This window comes from Ambystoma mexicanum, chromosome 3q (genome assembly GCF_040938575.1).
Source record: "Ambystoma mexicanum isolate Mex_15411 chromosome 3q, UKY_AmexF1_1, whole genome shotgun sequence".
Lineage (NCBI taxonomy): Eukaryota > Metazoa > Chordata > Amphibia > Caudata > Ambystomatidae > Ambystoma > Ambystoma mexicanum.
In genome coordinates, this window is record NC_090926.1 from 937453448 (window position 1) to 937474661 (window position 21214).

The 21214-nt window shown below is 48.6% G+C and overlaps 1 protein-coding gene across 1 annotated transcript in view; it reads left to right on the forward strand.

Moving 5' to 3' along the window:
• Positions 1-17732: 17732 nt before the first annotated feature.
• Positions 17733-21214, forward strand: part of KCNJ2 (potassium inwardly rectifying channel subfamily J member 2) — a 31890-nt gene continuing 28408 nt past the window's right edge. The window contains exon 1 of the mRNA XM_069655092.1: positions 17733-17866. The gene's annotated coding sequence lies outside the window, so the exon portion shown is untranslated. The remainder of the gene's footprint in view (positions 17867-21214) is intronic.

Consider the following 21214-nt stretch of genomic DNA (forward strand, 5'->3'; position numbering starts at 1 on the left):
GTGATATTCAATTATTAATTTATTATAAAGTGTGATATATATATTTTAATTTATCAAATAAACCTTTTAAACTTGCAAAACAGAACTACTTCTTGGCTCAGTGGGGTCAGGGGGATTCCAAGAGAGGGGTGTTATACAAGGGTAGTCATCCAGGACGCATGAACTGGACCTAAAGATATATCAATAAGGGTTTTCATTCAGTATTCTAGACTAGGCGTTAACTTGGCTGTAGTGCTGAATTGAATCCTCTTACAAAGTGGGGGCTCGAGCCGAGACGTTGGGTTAGATTTACCATTTGTGCAGATTAATACAGTGTGCTAACTGACGGGATACATACATCCAGTCGGATCACCACGCTGCATTACGCTGTGAAGCATTCCTCAAAAGGGACACTCCAAGAAAAGTTCTGTTCTGCAAAAATAAAATACAAACTTCTGTAAGTCAGGACAGAGACCAATCTCTAGAATGACGACCTTAGTAGACATGAAAATAGCCAGAGAGCACCTCTTGCATAAGCTATTTGTGAGAGGTGAATGGACCGAACAGGGCCAGGATGTGTGGTTGCAGGCCATCACACAACAGGTCACTGAAACAGGGTCAGATATATATAGAGATCAGGGTCCCTTACATGTGGCCCTGAGTGAACTATATATGGCTCCTAAAGCCAAAGAGGAACACAATAAGATTGCCAGGATAGCAGCATACCTGTACCTATACGTTGGAGACATGCAGGATAGATGTGCGGAAAGCCAAAATCTGGCAAATAGGCAACAGATGGCATTACAGAAGGCCCAATCTGATCTGGACTCTTCTGAGCAGAGGCTGCAGAGGAGCCAGGAGTCAGAAAATGACAGCAGACGGTACATCACTAAAATAAAGGAGGATATGGATGTGCTGCAAAAGGAAAAGTCAGAACAGGATACCAGATTTCTGGCCCTACAGAAGGAGCACCAAGACAGTTTGGACTCCTTACTGCAGAGCCAGAAAAAGCTGGAGCAACAATTAGACTTTAACAGGGCATGCACGGAGCAGGTAGCCACCCTGCAAAGTCATCTAGATAGAGTGAAGGTAGAGAGCAACAAGCTGATCTTGAAAGACCTGGATACCCAGGCAGAGTTTGATGAGGAGCGCCAAAAAGCTGGTGCCCTTCAACGGCAAAGGGACGACCTGGCGGCACAAATGCAGGCTCTTAGTCAGGAAAGAGACGCCTTAGGCCAGGAAGTCTGCCATTTAAAAAGGAAAATGGAAGAAAATCACCTGGCCCACCAGGGGCTGGGTGACCTCCAAAAAGAAAACCAGAACTTGGTAGAGCACACCAGAAGGGTGGAGGATGCTCTAGCAAGAAAGGAGCAGGCCAATAGGGACACAGCTCAGGAGGTAACCCTCCTGCAGCAAAGACTGGCCCAGTTCTCCAGGACCAACCAGGAAGCACAGAGGGAAAATGAGGCCCTCTGTCAACACAATGATAGGCTCCAGCAACAGGTAGCGATGCAGGAGAAACTGATAGAGTCGAGTAAGGCCTTAACAGAGGAACTGAAAGCACAAATGCAGGCTCTTGCATTGCAACAGGGAGCAGGGGCGGATAGAGATGAGGTCCGCTGGGAAAGAGAGACTCCTGACCATAACCGCAGGAGCCCTAACACCAGGGGCCTTCATCTTCCCCAGTCCCTGGACTCTACCACCCCCGTGTCCCCTGGCGCACATGAGCACAGGGCCACAGGGATGGCAGATTACTATCCAGCTAAGAGTATGGGGCTCATAGGCCAGTACCATCCAGGAATGGAGGGGTGGGCATCCGGGTATGGGCACCCAAGTACAATACAGTTCAGTGGGGAACCCCAGGAGAGTAGGCCCATTAAGGGCATCCTGAAAACCTCTGCCCAGTTAGGTCAGTGGAGGGGGTACCCATCAAATCCTGACAGCAAGGAGGAATCTGAAGACTCCTCTGAACTGCGCAGGACACAGGAGACCAGGTCCCCACATTCTGCCAGCCATTCCCAGGCTCGCAGAATCCGGGAAAACCTGGAAGAACAGACGGGAACCTCTGGGAGCAGTGCCTCTGAGTCCGACGAAGAATGGACAAGGGTTACCCGAACCAAAAAGGCCAATAAGGCAAAAAGGGCCTTGCTCAAGGACCCCTTAAAGCAGATTAAGGCGATCAGGAGCGTCATCACGCCTTACCATAAGAACGCTAAGTATTCTGTTTGGGAGCACTTAGAGTTGTTTGAACAAATGATGGAGACTTTCCATTTGAAGGACAGCCAAAGCTGCATTCAATATGTAAAGTGGACCTTCTCCCCGGAATACTCCAGTTTCTTTGCGGGGCTGGAGGACCAAAATCATTTAAGATGGTCCACCTATAAGGCGGCCATCCTGAAACATTTTTCTGTTCACAGAAATCCTCAAGAGGCTCGCAAGGCAGCCTACAATTTGCAATGTGGGGAGGATCAGGCCCCACAAGAATTTGTGCAGGAGTTAAAGCGGGCTTTTGCACAGACCACAAGAAGGGTGCGCACGGATAGCCGTGAATTTATAAACACGTTTTTCCATGCCTTGCCCAAATATATCATGACCCAGCTCGTGAGGGATTTTCACGAGAAAAGATCTTTAGACTGGGTCATTGAACAGGCTACCCGCATCTATGAGGTGCAGAAGCCCATAGAAAATAAAAGCAATGCCCAGAAAAACCCCAAAGCCAACAGCACCCCTGCTGCTGCCAAGGTGGCAGAGGTAAAGGTCACCCCCGTTTTGGATTTGGAGATGGGGGGGCCTAAAAACCTACCTGCACCTAATAATGCTAGGCCCAGAAGGTCCTCGGGCCAGTCGCAGACAGGGAGCCAGGGAGGCAGCCCCACAAATGGGGTCCCTCGCTCTCCTGACTATGTAAGTCCTCGCTACAAAGGTAATCGACCCATCCTGGGTTATGTGTGGACTCCTCCAGCCCAAGGGGGGGGATCCAGACAAGCACCTAACCCAGGGAACTTCCCTCCAAACTTCCCACAGGAGGGCAGAAATTTACCAAACCCTGGGCAGAACTTTTTCCCCAGATATCCACCCGACTTCCAACCCCAAAATCATCCATCCTTCTTTCCTCAATTCCCTGAGCCCAGACCACTGAATCCGGGAGAGGGGAGGCCAAGGGTGGAGGGGTACCAAAATCTTCCCAACCAGGGGTACTACCAGAGGAGGGACAGCTACCCTTCCCGGGATCAGCCCAGGGGAGAAAACAGGGCCCCGTATCAGCCTGAGCGGGTTTCCCAGTTAGAGCGCCAGGTTCAAAACATGGCGCGGGATATGGGTCATATACTGAGGGCACAGCAGAACCCTCAGATCAGCATGCCGGCGCAGAACGCACCCAACTCTGGACCTGGTGCTCCAGAACAATGACGGGGGCAGCACCCCGATAAATCACCGGTTCCCAGGGAGGAGGCACAAGGGGAAGGGGGGTGTAAAGCCTTGGAGGAAGCTTCCTTCCTCACTTGTAAACAGCCCCTGGAAACCCAGGAACCGGAAACAAAATCTCTTGCCCCTGAAAGTCTGCCTCCTAAGGAGCAGAGGGGGGGTAGGAGAAACAAAAGACCCAAACAGACTCAGTTTGAGGAGGAGGTACAGATCTTCCAATTTGAGGGAGAGGGATCCTCAGAGGATCCTGGGAAAAGGATCTTCTCCTTCAGAGAGGGGGGAACTCCTCCCAAAGAAAAATGGGTCCCTAGGGATGCAAATCCAGACTGGGGAGATGTGGAGACTGAGCTACCGCCGCCCACCATCTCATCCCAGAACCAACAGCAAGAAAATCCCCTGGTTCAAACCCATACTGGGGACTGCCTCCAAAAAGGGGGGGGCGGCCCAGAACTGGAGCCAGGGGAACCCACAATGGCTCTGATCTCCAGTTGCAAATTTTTTCTTTCAGATTCCCAAGACTCTCCACAGAATTCTGCCCAAATCTCCTCGCTAGCGATGTCCAAAACCAGAAAATTAGCCCACCAGTTATCCGAAAATGTACATTATCTGTGCCCCCTTGAGGAGAAGGAGGGAAGATATTATGCCCCGGTACAAGTACAGGGGCAGGGTACAATCTCAGCGCTGGTGGACACTGGATCTCAAGCTACCCTGCTGTCCAGAAGGGCCTTTGACGAACTGAATGCAGGAAGGGGAGAGAATTACCAAATTCCTCTCACCTCTCTTCCTGGACAACTGCAGAACTTTGACGGGAAGGAAATTCCCGTTGAGGGGACTGCAGACTTGGACTTTAAGATCGGGCGACACAAGTTGAAACACCCGGTCATAGTTGTGACCCCAGAGGGCACCCCTTGTTTACTAGGGAATGACCTCCTGAGAAGGTTGTCACCCCTAATAGATTGCGTAAACAAGGTCCTCTGGACCCAGACTAGCCGACCAATAAAATTAAAACAGAGTGTCAACCATGTTAGTTTAAACGGCACATGCCACATGGTTGAACAAAAATCTGACCAAGTAGAATTTCACTTCCAGAATAGCCAAATTCCAGACGTGACAGTAATAGCAGTAGGACAACAGACTGGTGATGGGGGGTCCTCTCTATTTCTGAAAATCAACCTTCCTTCCAGTTTAAGGTGGTATTCCACGCTGGAAGGAAACACTCTGAAATTCTATACCAATCCACAATCTGAAACTCCCACTCCTATAGTCCAGAAAGATGTGAAATCAGCTCAAAGCCTGGCTGATATTCAGCAAATTGAAGAGCAGTTGTTCATCCCTGTTCAGTTAAATGATGGGAAGGACTCTGTTCTCGCTCGAGTGTGTGTAAACAACGGTAAGAGCTTCATCAGCGAAGCCATGTTCCGCCAACTCCCAAAAGATCCAGCCATTCCCACCTTCAAACTGATAGACAAATGGGAAATGGACCTGGAAGCACCTAATTCCAAACATCTCCTGCCAAGCAGGTGTATGCTCAAAATCTCCATTGGCAACAAGAGCATAGTCCACAATTGTTGGGTCGTGCGAGACGTCACTGCCGCCTTTTACTTAGGCAGTGACATTCTCAATCGCTTTGCCATTAGTTTGGACCTAATAAACTTCAAAGCTTGGTCCCGATTAGCGGATAATCCCATGGGCTTTGATGATCCAGAAAAAGCATTTAGGTCAGCTCAATTGCTACCTTATGCAGTTGAAATTCAGGTTAAAGAGGAAGTCACCATCCCAGAAAGGACCCGACAATTCTCCCTGGAAGTGAAAGTTAAAAGGGGACAAGAGTTGAAAAAGCCTGATGCTTACATACATTTAAATGCTTCTCTCCAACAGCAAGGGTTGGGGGTAAACCCGACTCCATTAGTCAACATAGAACATGACCCCATTCTAATAGAGGTGGATAACAGCGACTTAAAGAGTATTACTCTAGCCGCAGGCACCATTATTGGAATGGCGGTTGATGACCGACATTTCTCCATGGATCTTGTAAATGAACTGTTAGGACCCATCCCCAAGGACTGTTTTGACAGTGACAGTGATGACAACGCAACACCAGACAGGATTTTTACCCGGCATGGGGGGAACTTCCTGGTGTACACTTCCTGCCCCTATGGTAAGGAAGATGTGACCTGTGACTTCAGGAGGGATGAGGTGATTTTCCAGGTCCATGAGGGCTGCCTTTCCCACCTGAAGCCTCCGGTCCAAATCAGCACTCTGACCAGGGACTTCTCCACCCAGCTGGAGGAGGCCGCGGAGATAGCCAAACCAGAAGTCTTTCCAGGCTTCAGGCAGATGGTGAAAGAGAGAGTCAACCTAGCTGATGCCTGTGTGACCCTGGAACAAAAGCAAAAGTTGAAACAAGTTTTCTTGGATTTCCAAGATCTCTTTACGGTAGACTCATATGACTGTGGTCGCACTGACATCCATACAACAACAATCCCCACGGACCCTGGCATGACTCCTGTGTTTGTGAAGCAATATCGATTGCCTCTCGCATCAATGGAGTCCCTTACTGAAATAATTAAGAACCTTGAGTCCCGGGGAATAATCCGTCCAGTCCACAGCACCTTCAATAATCCGGTGCTGGGAATATTGAAGCCAAACGGCCAGTGGAGACTCTGTGCCGACCTCAGGGAGCTCAACAAACGGGTCCATACTTCCCGATGGCCTCTGCCCTACATTGACCAAGGGCTGGCCCAGATCCAGGGGTCACAGGTATTCACTGCAATAGACCTGACCAATGGATACTGGACCGTGCCTGTCAGTAGGGAGGACCAATACAAGCTGGCTTTTACCTTTGGGGGCCAGCAGTACACCTGGACCCGGACTCCCTTCGGATACCTCAACTCCGGCAATGAATTCAACATTTTTCTACACAAGGCTATGCCCGACTTGGGTGCAAGGGGTAACCTGGCTTATGTAGATGATGTCCTCATCAAAAGTTCCTCTGTGGAGGAACACATAGCGGAGATCCGTTATGTTCTGACGCAGTTGAGGGCCGTCGGAGCAAAACTTTCCTTTCAGAAAGCACAGTGGTGTAGAACCCGTGTTAATTTCTTGGGGCATGAGATTACTCCTCAGGGTCTCTGTCCCCAGGAAAAGAAAGTGGAAGCACTTCAGAAACTGAAAGACCCCACAACGCTGCGGGAACTAAGGAGCCTCCTTGGACTGACTAATTACAGCAGAAAGTTCATTGAGGGCTACGCAGAGATCACCAGACCCCTGATTCATCTCCTGAAGGGGGGGGTCAAGTGGGAATGGGGTCCAGAACAAGCCGAGGCAGTAAAACAACTCAAGAGAAGCCTCTCACAAGCGCCTTGCCTAGCTTACCCTGTCAGAAACAAGGAGTTCTTCCTGGAGACAGGGTTCTCTAATACGTGCTTGACGTCAGTATTATACCAAAAGCATGACAAGGTCAATAAAGTAATCTCCTATGCGAGCAAAACTTTATCCTCTGTGGAGGAAAAATTCAACGATTGTGAGAAGGCACTCCTGGCAACGGTGTGGGCATTGAAGAATTACCGCCCGTTTATCCAGGGGGAACACATCATAGTGGAGACTCCACACCAGCCTCTGCAATATCTCCAAAGTGACAGAATCCGGGCCGGAAATGTGAGTAATTCCCGAATTACTTCCTGGATTCTGTCAATGCAAGGCTTTCCTGTGGAGGTCAGATATGGCCAAAACAAGAAGAGTCCCCTCGCGCAAGGTCTGGCTGACTTGCATGATTGTGCCAGAGAAAACTGTCTCGAGGACGAAAGTCTAAAAATAAAGGACAACATGGAGGCATACCTTAATTCCCCCCACAAAGTCTTTGAAGAAGACAAGTGTGAGGGAATGCCCACTGTCTATGTGGATGGATGCTCTTACCATGTTGACAACGACGGGGAGAAAGAACTGGTGGCCGGCGTAGGGAATGCATGGGTGAATGAGTCCCCAGAACCCTCCGCTGGATACAAAATTGGTCCCCGAAGTAGTCAGGTGGCAGAATTGATGGCTGTGCATCAGGCCATCCTCACTGCTGTCCAACATCAACTCCACGAACTGGTCATAATCACAGATTCGGATTATGTACGGAACGGGTTCGTGGAGCACCTGGTTAATTGGAAAACCAGAGGCATGTTATGTGCTAACAACAAACCCTTGAAACATGGGAAGTTGATCCAAAACATTGATGATCTGGTCACCTCGAATGGGATGACCATCTATTGGAAGAAGATCAAGGGTCATTCCAAAGTAGAGGGACCAGACAAAACTGGAAATGACTTAGCTGATCAGCTGGCCAAAACCGGGGCCATCCAAGGGGATCTAATTGAGATTGAGTCCCTGTTGGGGGAAATCCAGGTCACTGCCATCACTAGGTCCCAGACAAATGCTCACAACGACCTCCCAATTGCACAATGGAGTAAGGAGACCCCTGATGCTGATTTGATTACTGCTCAGAAGGGGGATCCAATAATTGGTAAATTTTACCAGCACCTTGAGGACCCTGAGAACTTTCCCCTGACGGATACCGATTACATTGGGAAAGAGGACCTAAGAGTGTTGATGAAATGTCCCAAAATGTTCCGGATCCAAGACGGTTTGTTGGTAAGGAAATCCAAAGCTGGCCACGATCAGTGGGTGGTTCCTACCTCATTCCGAAGCCTGATGTTAAGTCACGCCCATGATGCGGCCACTGCCGGTCATAGGGGGTTTCACACAACATTGGAAATCTTAAGAGAGGTTGCATACTGGCCACACATGGGGCAGGACCTCGACCAGTACCTGAAGGGTTGCCTTGTGTGTGCACAATTTCAGCCATCATCCCTCACACACCGGGCGCCTTTACAAAAGAGGGGAATGACACTGCCATGGTCAGATTTACAAATCGACTTTGTAGGCCCTGTGATTCGCTCGGCTAGGGGGAATAAGTACATGTTGACCGTGACATGCTTGTTTACCAAGTGGGTGGAATGTCTCCCAGCCCCAAATTGCAAGGCAGAAACTGCAGCGGCCTTGATGATTAACCACATCTTTTCCCGTTTTGGTCTACCTCAAAGGATTGAGTCAGACAGAGGTAGCCACTTCATCAGTGAAGTAATGACAAAGATGTGGGAGATACTGGGGGTCAAGAGAAAGCTGCATATTGCTTACCGGCCAGCTTCTTCTGGGGCAGTAGAGAGATATAACCGGACAATTGTGAGCATATTAAAGAAGTTTGTGGCAGATTCTGGGCCAAGTTGGGATATCCGATTACCTCTGGTCCTAATGGCCATCAGATCTACCCCTTCATCTGCAACCAAAATGTCACCATTTGAGTTGATGACGGGGCGCAAGATGGTGCTTCCTCAGCATTTGCTCTATAGGACCCAAGAGCAGACACTGATAAATGCCTCCACTACTCATGAGTATGTGGAGAATTTAAGGAAACACCTTCAACATGCTTTTGCTTATGCTCAGCGGAATCTAGAAAGATCGGCTGATAGCATGAAGACCCATTATGACCTGAAAACTTCCAGGAAGGAATATCAGGTGGGAGACCGGGTCTATCTATACAACTTCCAAAGGAACCAGGCCAAGCAGCGCAAATTTTTGCCTACATGGAAGGGACCCTTTGAGATCGTCGATAAGATCTCCCCTGTGGCCTACAAGATCCGCATCCCCAAAGGCGGTTCGGCAGAGGGGGAAGACAAGTGGGTCCACATAAACCAGTTGAAATGTTGCCATCCCAGGCACACTCTGCAACAACTGGAGGAATCCTCTGGAATCCTAGCAGGCACTGTCTCAGACTAATTCAGTTCCAATCATAAAACATACCACATCTAGTCTCTAACATACTGTGATTGTATGAAACGGTCTCTTAGTCATACTGTTTTTATTAAAATAAGAATGTAATGTTTTGTTATGATAAAATGCATATGCTGCCCCACTATCTCAACAGTGGTGGAAAAAATCGCCTATGAGTAGATATTGCCGCTTTTGCTTTATCATCCTAGGAGAGATGAAACCATGAAGGATGACCAAGAAGGACGATTCGGAGACCGGGAACGGAGATCCAATGGGCCCAGTGGACCGCCCAATACTCCCATCAGGACCGGCGAGGAGAACCGATCGATCAGTACCGGATGGAGAAGAAGATGCTGAACTGTGCCATCTACAGAAGAGGAAGAAGATTATGCGGACAGACCGGTGCATGGGTCAAAACCCTTGTGCACGCGACTCCCCATCGACTCAAATTCAAAGTGCAGTCGCGTGGGGGGGACTTGTTGGGTGTCCTGACCCACGTTTAAGCTATCCTGCTACAACATTTGGTGCTGTGGGCTTAGGAAATTCAAGATGGCGGAAAACCCACATGTGCGCCGAAATCCAGGAAAGCTGCGCAGTTTGTGCGCCCACCAAAATGGTTGCCTCACTTGCCACCCACCAGTGCGAGAATGAAAGGCCGGGTTGCCATGAGGGAAATGGGTTGCCAAAGGAAAAACAGTAGCGCCGGTTAGCTTCAAAGCGCTTTAAAACCACCATTGGACTACCCGCACAGTAGTCTGAAACCATTGGGAATGGCAATGCTGATTGCCAAAAGCAAACCCATAACTGTTGGGAATTCATTTCTTAAATCCCAAAAATGGGTGCAGTACCAGTACTCACCACTATCCAAAAGCCGGCGTTTTAAAACCACTCTGTGTGTTTTTCTGAAGGCAAGCAAAATGCCTATTTCAAACCTTGCAACATGTGCAAAATATTCACTGAACACCAGCAGACATTTGGCAGAATGGAGTTTTGTGTGCCTACAAAATCTGGGAAATGAAGAGCCCAAAAACAATGCTTATAACAAAAATGCTATGGAGTCAGCAGCTTAAGCCTAACTACAACTGGATTTAAAACCACCAAAATCGAAAATGTTAAATTAAATGAGTGACCTATGTTTGGTGTCACATGCCTTTGTAACTGTTGAAATGTCATAGTTTTGCGCTTAGAATCAGCATTCTAGCTGCATGTGTAAAATTACAAGTTATTTTAAAAGCAACAAAAAGTTAGCTGTAGGTCTGGCTTAAGGAACTTGATTTTGCCTAGCAACTACCCATCAGCAGTGAAACTTGAGTCACCACTGTGTTCCCAGGCCAACCTTCCTTTTGCTGCCCAGGCTAAGGATATGCCATCTATCTGATAATTGAATTTCCTGTGCTCTGCCAGAGAGTGAACAAAGCCCTCTCCACTCAGGCAAAGGTTTTTTATTACAGACGTCGTAAAAAGTGGCTTCCTCCTGGAGAAGCTGGGAGGAGCACTGCCTGTGAGAAGCAAGCTGGCTTGGCAGAAACTGGAAAGACTGGTTTCTGTACCATGTGACCTGAAAAGACACACCCCTGCAGCAAGGATATGGTTTTATAAAAAGGGGGATAATTCATAGAGCGGACATGTGAAAATTTTATAAATGATACCATAATTCTTGTGATTTTTCTGCCCACAGTTTAAGACGTGGTAGGAACCGGTGGTATGTTCAGGGGGGTTTTAGCGGAAAAGTGGATATTACTCTAAATGTGTGCATGTTAAAAATCTGAAACTTCATCAGTTAATGTCCCTACCCCCTGCACACATGTATGTAAAGTTGGGTCCATGTCGGAAATTGAAAAAGCAGTTAAAAAGTCAATTATGTACACTCTTTGAATGCAAGCTCCGAGAATGAGCAGATTTGGACATAGACATGGCTAAATTCAGCCACACCATGTATATGTAATTTTAAACAAATGTGTACCTGTGCAAATATGTTTTTAGGTCAGATATAGATTGTGTGTAAGTTGACAGGAGGAGTGGACTTTCTGCAGGCTGTAAAATGACATCAATCTGACTCACAGTTCAGTTTGCCAATCAAGCGGAGGAATGGAAGCTTGACCAATTAGAAGCTGAGAGAGAGGTAGGGTCAGTGATGCTAGAACACACCCACATTCTAAACACATAAAAGCAGACAGACAGGACAGATAGGACATTCATTTTTCATCTGCCGCTGGAAGCCCTGCCGGAAAAATCCATACTTACCTCCATCAAACTCCAGAAAGCCAAACTAGAGACTTCAATCTATCCAGAGCAGAGAGACCCAAAGAACCGGTGCCTAGCAGAGACCAGACCCCTGTGAGCAGTTCCAGAGGCCAGGCGCTGTGAGCAGAACCCGGAAAGACCTGACCAGACTGAAGTCCGTGACCAAGTCGCTTTCCTGTTCAAAATCTCTTGTGAGTACTTAGCAAAACTCAGAACACATCTCTTAGTTTAAATTCATCTAATTCAATCTATTTAACCTAAGTAGAACTGCCTCCTAGCTGTCACCTGTCATTCTAGCTGCAAAAATTTGTCACTTGTCATTTTGAAAAAGTGTGCGTTTAAAATTTACAAAACCAAAAACGACCTTTACTAAATTACTCATATCTCCGCAACCGTTTGGGCTAGAGACTTGCAATAACTTTCATTTGGAAGCTGAGATCCCAGGCTTTTCTAGGACCCCAAAACGGTAGAGATAGTCCTTGCGGTTCCTTTGTAATAGCGCTCGGCGCATCCGCGAATTTTGCCGCGATTTGCAAATTTCTTCACGTGTAAAAAGACAGCAGTTTTGCTTTCCATTTGCCAGAAATTCGTTTAACCTGCTAATCATTCCTGCATCATTGCTAGTGTGAGCCTGGACTAATATTAACTAGATACCACTCACCCTGAACCTCTGAAAGGGAATTAAAAGCGTTTCCAGCATATTTTTTAATTCATTGCCAGCACATATCAAAGCAATTTGGGCCTGTGTTTTCAAACTTTTGTAGTCTAAGCTTGCTGGGATTGAACTGAATTACAGTTGATTGCATTTCTGAGGACTGTGTGTTTTCCTTCCATTTCCTTGCATTGCATAAAGAGGGGGGGAGGGAATAGCCCGAGAAAAGTGATTACATTGTCTGGTTGAATCATATTGCGTATTTTCTGTACTGCCTTCATTGAATATTGCATCCACCTGAGCTACATAAAGCATCCTCTACCACATTATACTTTTGTTCCTATTTACCAGTGTGCTACCTTATCCATTTCAGGTCAACTCATTAGTCATTATAAAGAAGTGTGCTAGTGCCAGATTCTCCGTTGTTAATATTTACCATATCAGATTAAGTGTGATATTCAATTATTAATTTATTATAAAGTGTGATATATATATTTTAATTTATCAAATAAACCTTTTAAACTTGCAAAACAGAACTACTTCTTGGCTCAGTGGGGTCAGGGGGATTCCAAGAGAGGGGTGTTATACAAGGGTAGTCATCCAGGACGCATGAACTGGACCTAAAGATATATCAATAAGGGTTTTCATTCAGTATTCTAGACTAGGCGTTAACTTGGCTGTAGTGCTGAATTGAATCCTCTTACAGTACTCAGTAGGTAGGGTTCGCTCTCACCTTCCTCATGGTGGTAAGATCACCCAGCTATATGCATTGATTTTATGGATCCAATGTATATAAGCATATATATTCAATATATATTGTTCATGTTTACTTTCAGAACCATGCAATTCCTCCAGCATTGCATGCTGATGTATGCTAGTCCCCACTATCAGTCTACTCAACAAGGTGAGCAGACACACACTTTCCTTTTGAGCTATGTGGTTTTACACAAAAAAACAATTTTCGTACCCTTCTGATTTCGTTTTATTGTTATCATGTTTTTAGAGCCTTTTTTGCCAACATAGCCACAAGAATATTAGCCTATGAACATCAGTTACCTGTCCTGAAGAAGGCCTTGACATTAACACCTGAAGAATCCACTACAGGAGGTGCTTCATGCAACATCAGATAGGGCGAAACGCATCGACATTTAATCCTGTTACAGCATTTGGTGAAAATGTCATTATCTTTCTAAATATAGAAGTTTGCATATAGACAGTGGTCCATTGCTCACTGCTGAACTAACATGGCTACCTCAAATATTGTTTACATTTGAAGTTAAAAAACTGTTTGGCAAAAATCACCTAAGCAACTTTGTTGTATTCAAATATGGTTTGAATGAAACGAAGAAAATCTAGGTTTGTATATATCCAAAGAGTTTTTTGGAATAAATCATACACGCAATAAGAATCAAAAGAGAGAGTATAGTAATACACAAAGCGGTAGACAGGGGTAGTTTGTGTTTCATTTCCTTTCACAGTGCTCCTGCCACGCTGCTGGGGCACGCAATGCTCGCTCCCCCATGGGTGAGTTTGCAGGCCTGGTGAGCTCCCAGATGGAGGAGCCTGTTAGTTGCACGGCATGGGCCACTTTGATGTGGTCACTTTAAGACAAGTACCTGGCTGGAGAGAGCAAGGATGTGGCACAGCCCTAGCGGACTGCAGCCTGCTTCAGCTCCTGCAGGAGGAGCATGAGGATTGCACAGCAAGGGCGGCTGCGACCTGAAGAAGTGTTAAAGCAAACACCTACCTGAAGGTGAGACCATGAGGTGCTGCCTGGATGGCCTGCAGCCTGCTTCGACTTCCAACTGGGGGAGCCCCGGAACTACCATAAAGGCTACCGGATGGGGGAGCTGTGAAAGGGTCTGATTAGGACGGCTGCTCGATGACTGCGCAGCCTGAGAGCTGTCGTCCTGAGGTCCTCTGTGCTTTGCCGCAGTATGGTGAGGGCGCTCATGCCTGGGGGAGAAGTGTGGTGAGGCCCTGCCGCAGGGAACAAAAGCAGGTGGGGCACAATTGTGCCATGGGCGATGCCGATGCCTGCAATCCCTTCTCTTCAAAAGAGCCGGGTGTTGGTGCAGAGGGGACCAGCGCTGCTGGGTTCTTGAATAAGAGCCTCACCTGGGTGAGAGAATGAGTGGCTCACACCACCGCTGCCTGGCTGCCTCACACCCTGGCCACAGTTCTGCACGCCCAGGGTATCTGTAAAGCGAGGAGAACTGATATGCCACTGCAGTGAAAGAAAGAAATCTCCCGCCTGGGGGAGGGTAAAAGCGGCACAGCCGCCATGGTTGAAATGAAACTCTCGCCTGGAAGGAGCAAGTCAAAGTGGCCGCTTGTGCACCAATGGAAGTGGCATGTCGCTGCAGGAAAAAATAAAGCTCATGCCTTGGGGATAATAAAAGTGGTGTGTGACTGCATTGGAATAAATTAATCTCCTGCTTGGAGGGGTGTAAGTACAGCCCGGCATAGGCACCTGACACCAGGCTCTCGCTGCTTACTGTCAACCCCTTATAGCAATGATTCAGTGCCATACAGAATTGTGATGCTGGGCCCGGTGAAGCCTGTGGAGAATGCCAGGAAGAGTCATGTGGAAAGCTGATTACCTCTCTCAACAACATACCATCAGCGTTCCGCACAGCAGATGTGGCCCCTGGTGCATCCAGGCGTGGCTTTGCCTGCATGCAGACTGCAAACACTTGACACAAGGATCAACCAAACTATCACCTTCGATATGTGTTTTTCTCAGTTCCCCAACGGACTATGAGGTGCTTTTGGCACTGTGCTCCCAGTCCTGGACCATTAAAGTGTTTTGGGCGCAAGCAATGTGCAGTGCCCATTGGCTGAGTTTTTAAATGTATGTGGTTAGTGTCTGACACCCCATGAGCATGATCAAACTGTGTTTACAAGTGTAAGTAATGGAATGCTTTGCCATGTTGTTTGAACATTACCCTTGGCATGGGATGTTGTAACTTAAGCCCCTCCTGGGCTCGTGCAGCGTCACGTGTTAGGCACATGTGGCACACACCACGTGGTGCCTCTAATAAAAGGGGCGCACAGCTTCCCATGTGACAGTTAATAACCAACAAGGAGTTCTTGTGTTGTGTGTGGGAACTCTTGGTTAACCTGACACAGACCACACCACATTCCCACGCCCTCAGCCCTCTTCGTGTCCATAAGTGCCCAAGTGGAACCGGCAGACCAGTACAGTACACCTTTTGTGAGTGAAGACTCCTTCTTTATAATTTAAGTAACGACACGTGGGCCCACCACCTCCCTATGGGTGCTCGGGAAGACCCATCTTGCTCCGGTCTCTCTCTTCAGGGGTGACTGCCGAATCCCCCGCCTCCTTTACCGGCTGAGCGACTCTCGGGTGCTAAAGACCGGCGCACGGGCGGCTTCCCCTTGCCCGGAGCATTTACGTCAGAGCCCGCTACTCTTGGCTCACTCTAGCCGGGGCTCCGAAGAGTGACTGGGAGGGCCACCTGTCAGTCTGACTGTGCGAGATAACGCAGCTTGTTCACACGCTACATTCCGCCGAGGGCGGGAACCAGGTGAGCCAATGAGAAGCGAGCTGGGCGCTGCCAGTGCAGCAGAAGGCCGGGAGTGGGCGGAGTCTTTGGCGAGCGTGTTTTCTCCGTCACAGGGCCTGGCCTCCGTGGGCTGCTTGGGCACAGCCTGCACGCCCCCACCCGCCCGCCCACTCACTGTCATGATTCGTTGAGTTCCGTCTGCACTGGGTCACGTGAATCACGAATTTACAGAACCACGCGTCGCTGCGTACCCGGCTCCCCAGGCTCAGGGGATGGAGCGCAATGCGCGAGTTGCACAGCGGATTTCTAGCCACTGGGTGTGAACGTAACAGGACGATCCGTTAATACCAGAACTGTGGAGGGGCTGGTGATATACAGCTGCCTGTGCAATGAAGGTCGCACTGGCACAGTGCCACACTGCTCCATGCCAATGGCAGAATGGGTGGAGCCACGCCGGGTTAAATAACTCCCAGGCATAAGAGGGGTGCTAAACCGCCGCTACAGCAGAATCTTCTCCGGGTCCCACCGATATTTGGCTTGTGGCGGGACATGTGTAAGGCGCGAGTGCCACACTAGCATCATTCCAGTCTCACTGGTTGTTGGCTCGTGGTGGAGTAATATCTGCTGCTAAGAAACCGACACGACTTGGTTGTTACACTAGAATCCTGCCACGCCGAGCTTTGTCAGGTGTGGTAATGGCGTGTGGCACAGAACTCACAAATAGCAGGCGAGGTACTGCAGTCGAACGGCCGCGGAGCTGAAACACTTTAAGAGCCAGCCCAGAGATACTATGTTAGTAAATTGACAGGGAGGGTTGGAGGAGTGGGCATCCCAGCAAAAGGGCTGTGCAGCGTTAGGACCATGTCAGGCCGACCAATGGTTGGATGAATGAATGAATGTGCATAAGTGCCGAGATCGATAAGGCACACGAGTGCTGTGCAAGGGGCACATGCATGCTGTGCTGGGGGCACAAGCATGAAATCACCCTGTTATGTGGGTGATGGAAAGCGCGTGTACGTATCTGGCTTTGTCTCGTGTCTGAAAAATGTTCACCAAAAAGCAATGCGAAGAATTTTTTCATCGCATGCAGGCTTTACAGAAATAACAGAGACAGGTGGGCGGGTGCTGGGGGAACAGAAAAGGAAAGTTGCAGATCCAGTGACACTAACTTCAATCATGCCCATGTGCCTGGCCCGGGTTGTTGGGATACCGTCGGTTTCTTAGGAGGCAACCTTGGCTCAGTTGGCTTCATCGTCTCTACTGTCCCGGTCACTCAGATTCGGTGCGCACGTTCCCTGCGGCAGCAGCTCTGCCTGCCAAGCTAGTCTCGTGCTTGCACAGGCGCACATACACGAGCCGTTAATAATAGCACGCCGTACTGCGGTCTGCTCAATGTAATAACGGCCCAGATGTTGGTTCACAAGTTCAATGTGGAACACGGGCATGACGTGAGTTGACCAAAGTCAAACACATTGACCTAGTTGGGACGCGCGGAGAAGACTTCCGATTTTTTTTTTTTTTTTTTGCTGAATAGCTAGCGATCTATATATAGTCTGACATGTGTTGCCCCTAGCTGTTTTCTAAGGGCTCCCAACTTTAACAGAATGGGAATGCTGGGATTCCGTGTTAGCCTCACACATTTTGTCAAGTACTGACACAAAGAAGGTCCACTTGATGCAAATGTCATGCATAACCGTGTGGATGTCTTTTGAAGAAATAAAGCAAGGAATCCATTTTCATTCCGAGCTCAAATCGTATATTCCATGATGTCAACGGTGCTGGTTTTATCGGATCTTAGCATCTTGGCTCGTGTGTGTTGGTGGGACAGACAAGCACGCGTTACTGAGACTCAAGATACATCCTGCAAGGCGAGTGGGGGGGGCTGTTTTATGGCATGCCCCCTCACATAAATATAGACCGCCTGCGAGCCCACGGCGCTCCACTGAATCCTAAAAGGAATGCCCACTCCTCTTGCAGCCTCGGGAGGACTGTCTGCCAGCAGAGCCAGCCTCCCGCCTCCCATTGGCCGAGGAGGGACCAATGGGCGGAGGGAGCCGGCAGGCATTTAAAATCATATGGCAGCTGCAAAAGCGCCGGAGACACTCAAAGAGCGTTTCAGAGAACAAATGTATAATCGCGGACGGGATAACCCGTGGATTTGTGGGAGTCACTTTCATCACCACTGGACCTTGCCTCTCTTCGCCCCTCTTCTCTCCAAAAAGAGGTAAGGACCAGCCGCCTTTCAATACCTTCTGGATGCATCTGGGTGTACATTTCTGCCTCGGGGAGCGGCGTGTAACACCTGTTTGTGTTGTGGAGCGTACCCGAGAGTTTGACACTAGTGCCATCGTTTCCCAGAGGGGTCTGGGCTGGCTGCCTGTGAAGGGAGCAGGCAGCGTTTCATTTCTCATGGCTCTAAAATGTCATCGCTAAAAATATATGGGAGCATGGATGCCTGGGACAGTTGAGCAAGGGTTCGGGCATTCTCCGAAGCATCTGCTTATGCGCACAAGTTTCCATGCACCAGCTGCGGGCATAAGACGTGCTTCTCTTTCTCCCGGGCCCTCCTTGCCACGGAAGGCCACTTGGCGTGTCGTTTCGTGCACAGTCAATCGGATGAATGCACGGCTTAAAATACATGATTGTAATAAGACGGGGCAATGAGTGTGTATTTAATATTGCATGCGGAAATCGAAGCCGGACATTGCAGGCGTTGATTTCGTGGCCATGCATTTTGAAGAAGTCCTTTACATACAGCTCGTTAAGCGGAGCTACAAGTGCCTGTCGGTCTTTGGGAAGTGGCGGTGTGCCGCTGTGGTTGAGCGGCTGCGACTTTGTTCGCTGGAAATATTGCATCATTCTAGTTCTGTTCGTGACAGTTACCAACAAAAAAAAAAGCAAACAGCAGACGCACTCCTCACGATCGAACGCCGGCGAGGAGGCCCAGCTGTGCGTCAGAGAGGCGCAGGCCAAGAAAGCTGGCGCTTTTGTGCAGTACATATTTGAACTGTTAAACGGGGCAACGGGGGCATTTCGGGGGTCTCTGGGCCTCCTGATTTACAGAAATGTGTTAAAATGGGAAAGCCCCATTGAAAACATTTTTTTAAAATCAGCCACCCCCGTCTGAAATCTGTTTTCTTTAGTTGCACATGTTGTGTTGTAGTGTGGGGTGAGTTGTTTCCCACGTTAATTGTAGCAGATATTGCGTTTTAATCGTGTGTCCTGTGATCCACTGCGCAGTGTGTGTTCCTGGGCACACGATTTCACCACCAGGGGCCTTGGTTCCCTCTGATCCCTGAATATGCGTTTGCGCTTTGAAACCTGCTGGTCGCAGGTATGAGGATGTTAGCAAATGGACAATGGTGTTTGTAAAGTGCCTGCATGTGTGTTTTTACAGATGCATTCTGTGCACCTGTTGGTTTTCGAGTCTCAGGGCAGGCTGCACTAGCCTAAGGGTAGTTATCGAGTCGAAAGTGCAGTCCTGGGCCCAGCCAGAGCCGTTTGCTTTCCCAGCATTCAATAAGCACGGGAAAGCACTCGAGGGGCAGATGTATCAGGATGACACCCGCCAGGGCACTACCCTGCCTCCATAATGGACTCCTTGTAGCGTTTACTCCCGCAGTTATCACGGTTAAATGCTTCCCAGCGACGTGGTTACCGTGGCAGCTGTTATCAACACACAACTCATCAGTGCCCCTTTAATCGGCAAATGAAGGGTGGAAAGTTGAAGAGACCGCAGAACGTGTCCTGCACCGCGCGCACACATATATATGGAGCAGATGCACTAACCCACCGAGCTGTCTGACCGAATCAAAGTATGAACTCGAGCAGGGGGCGCGAGCACGTTGGAGGCTGGGGGAAGTGCGACCTCGCCTTTTTTCCATGAGCAGCTCAAGAAAAGCAGCGCCGTGTGCGCGGGTGTCTGCTGGCTGCGCGCAGCGCCGGCTCTCTGTTTGCAGAGGGCAGCAGAGGTGGCCCCGCCGAGCGGATCCATTACAGTAGCAGTTGCGCTCGCATGGCAACATGTGCTGCCCGGGCTCGCTGGCGTCAGCTGGGGAGCGCGCAGTGCTTGTTAGCCGTCCCAGTGCACCTCTCCCTCCGCCCAGGGCTCTCTGGGGCCTCGTGCCGCATCTGCGCTCATGGCATTCGGCAATGTGCTCTGTAAGGCGATGCAAGGGGCTCCTGCATAGTGTTCTTGTTATTTTCTTGAATCGGGTGTGGAGAGGTAAAGTGACTTTCACGGAATCAGAGAATTTTGGGTGCCGACGTTTGATTCGCATTACCCCCCAACCCCTGAATAAGGACTAGCAACCAAGCTAAATCCCTTCCCAGATGGAAATGGCACACTTTAGTGCTCATTTTAGAAAAGGAATTAAACAAATAAAACGAACCGGTTTATAGCCTGATCTAAAAATATAGAAACTCAGAAACCTATGCAGGCTGGGGGGATTAGGATCACAAACCTTGGGTGAACAATGAAGCAGGGATTTTAATCCACTCTGCAGATTTGCCCACATACCCTCCAAGCTTTATTCGGTACACATAGTTTGGATTTCAAGGCCTACAGCAATAATGTCTTATAGAGTTCACTTACAAAAAAACACAAATTGCATAATGAAGCCACGTGACATCATGTACATCCTTAAAGCAACACTTTAAGCCAAAATAATATCTTTGTGGCTTACATTCTCACATCCTGAATGGTAAACTATAAGTCCCAGATTGCAAGATAATGCCAACCTGAAAAATCTCATTAACCCCACTCTACTTTCCGTGATTTAAGACATGTAATAAACTCAGATAGATATGGGGATTTTTTTCAACAAACCTTCAGCTCATTGTTATTCATGTATTAATTCATTTATTTTTACATTTGTTACAGTGCACTGAACCCTTGGGTATGTAGGTGCTAGTTACATTATGACACAGGAAATACAAAATACTGAAAATACAAGAAACAAAAGCGAAAAACCACAGGGGGAGGGAGAGGGAGGGGAGTCACAGTGTCTTGAGGTCTTGGCAAACAGGGCTTTATGTGCAGAGAGAACCAGGGGGAGGGAGAGGAGACAGGTGTCTGATTATCTTAGAGTCTTAGCTCAGGGCTGTTCGTGGATCTTAGAGAGCGAGGGGGGTGTATTTCTCAACCTGGTGTGAAAGGCAGGTTGGGGTAGTGTTCGTGGTGCAACTGTATGCGATGGAGAGGGCCTTGAATTTAATCCATTCACGGGTCGGGAGCCAGTGGGCATCTTTCCTGGCTTTTGTGACGTGGTCACACTTGGACAAGCGTAGGGCTGCTCGGAGGGCATTGTTTTGGATGGTTTGCGGCTTGCACAAGTTGCATTCAGAGGTTCAGCGAAGAGGGCATTGCAATCATCCAGTTTGGCTCCGGTGATGGCTCTGGCAATGGTGAGGCGGTTGGTTTTGGTGGGAAATGGCATGCTGGCATTCAATAGTTTTGGTGTGTAGGCAGCAGAAGAGGGTTTTGGCTGCAGTGGATGTTTCCTGTTGCTGTCAATGTCAAATGCTTTGTAGACTAGATCCATGTTGCAGAGAGGGGTGTGAGAGCATGGAA